We start from the raw sequence: 2,500 nt of genomic DNA, 5'->3' as shown, positions 1-2,500 counted from the left end.
AGAAAAGTGTGCCCGGGTGTACCCTCTAGCAAGAGAACTCTAACCCAAGACAGTGGAAGACCATGGTACAGAGGCTAAGACACTACCCAACACTAGAGAACAATGGTTTGATTTTGGAGTGTCCTCCTCCTAGAAGAACTGCTTGCTATAGCTATAGAGTCTCTTATACCCTTACCAAGAGGAAAATGGCCACTGAACAATTACAATGCAGTAGTTAACCCCTTGTGAGAAGAAGAATATATGCCTCTTTTTGCAAGAAACAAAGAAAATGGGAATTTAAAACGACTATCCAAAATATTCTTTTTAATTCTAACCAAAAATTAGAACCGAAAATAACCAACGAAAATATATTTTTTCTTTCCTTCTTTACAAATCCTCTTTCAAACCTTTCCTTTCTATAAAGCGAGCTTAATGGCTTCAGGGAATAACAAAATTGAAGAGGAAGGGTTTGGGCTGATTTCTTCCTTCATAAGCCTCTTAACATAATACGTGGAAATCCCGTAGAGTTTTTGAGGCAATACTTTTTGCAATGCCGAATTGTTTCCTATTCAAGGAAGAGAAAGGAATAATAAAATGGGGAATTAAATTCCTCTAATAGAGAATGGAGAATATGGAATCATCGATACACTAGAGGGATATTCAATAGAGCGCAGACTTCCGCCATGGTAGCTTATTTCTCGACGTTTTGCTCGACCTTAACCTTGACCTTTGAGCTAGGACTTTCAAAACTGAATCACTTCCACATCTAAATATAATAATTAATCCCTGAAAGTTTCACTACTCTATGAGTAAAATTGTGACCAGGAAGTTTTTCATAAACCAACAAACAGACAAAAAGACGAACTGACAAACTGAAAAACAGGGCCAAAAACATAACCTCCTCCCAAATTATTAGAAATATCAAAATTTTCAAGCAATGCCTTACTGATTGAGCAGTTGTTAGATTCTAATATTAAAAAAAAAATCTCTCTCTCTCTCTCTCTCTCTCTCTCTCTCTCTCTCTCTCTCTCTCTCTCTCTCTCTCTCTCTCTCTCTCTCTCTCTCTCTCTGTATATATATATATATATATATATATATATATATATATATATATATATATATATATATATATATATATATGAACGTATGCTCGTATGTATGTATGTATGTATGTATGTATATATACATATATATATATATATATATATATATATATATATATATATATATATATATATATATATATATATATATATATAATATAGTGTGTGTGTGTGTGTGTACGTATGCACGTATGTATGTATGTATATATATATATATATATATATATATATATATATATATATATATATATATATATATATATATATGTGTGTGTGTGTGTGTGTGTGTGTGTTTGTATGTGTATTATGAATTTTATTAATCATATTATTTATTAATTAGCTCGACAACTGGTCTGTACTTGTATGTGTGATCAATTAGGACAACCAATTTTTCGTCAGAAAACCCATTACAATAATAATTGCAGAAGGACATAGAACAAAAATAACAAAAATTAACCCCATTCAGAACAAAAACCTTCATAATGAAATATCACAATACAAATAGAAAACGCCTCTTGTTATGTTTGCACCTTTCAGCGAAGCTCTGCAAATCTGGGCCCGAAACCATTTCCTTTTGCATGTCAAGTTTCTGTCTCTCCCACACTGACAAATAACTCGAGATTGGAATAACTGCGATTTCATCATCCAAATTCATTTCGCCTTCCATTTCGAAGACAACACAACGTGGATGCATTTGGCAGTAGTGATTTATGTGTGTGTGCATATATATGTATGTATATATATATATATATATATATATATATATATATATATATATATATATATATATATATATATATATATATATATATATACGTGTAAATATATATTATATGTATATATATATATATGTATGTATATATGTAAATATATAATATTATATATCTATATATATATATATACGTTCATTTATTCATTTATATATATATATATATATATATATATATATATATATATATATATATATATATATATATATATATATATATACATATATATATATATATATATATATATATATATACAGTATATATACATATATATATGTATATATATATATGTATATATATATATATATATATATATATATATATATATATATATATATATATGTGTGTGTGTGTGTGTATATAAATATATAATATTATATATATATACATTTATTTATTCATTTATATATATAATGTATATATATATATATATATATATATATATATATATATATATATATATATATATATATATATACATATATATATATACATATATGCAAACATTAAATAGACATACATATGTGTCTATAAATGTATGTATGTATATATATATATATATATATATATATATATATATATATATATATATATATATATATATATATATATATATATATATATATATCGCTAGTCATGGACGTTTTC

This window comes from Palaemon carinicauda, chromosome 16 (assembly GCF_036898095.1).
Source record: "Palaemon carinicauda isolate YSFRI2023 chromosome 16, ASM3689809v2, whole genome shotgun sequence".
NCBI lineage: Eukaryota > Metazoa > Arthropoda > Malacostraca > Decapoda > Palaemonidae > Palaemon > Palaemon carinicauda.
Note: the sequence above shows the minus strand (reverse complement) of the source record.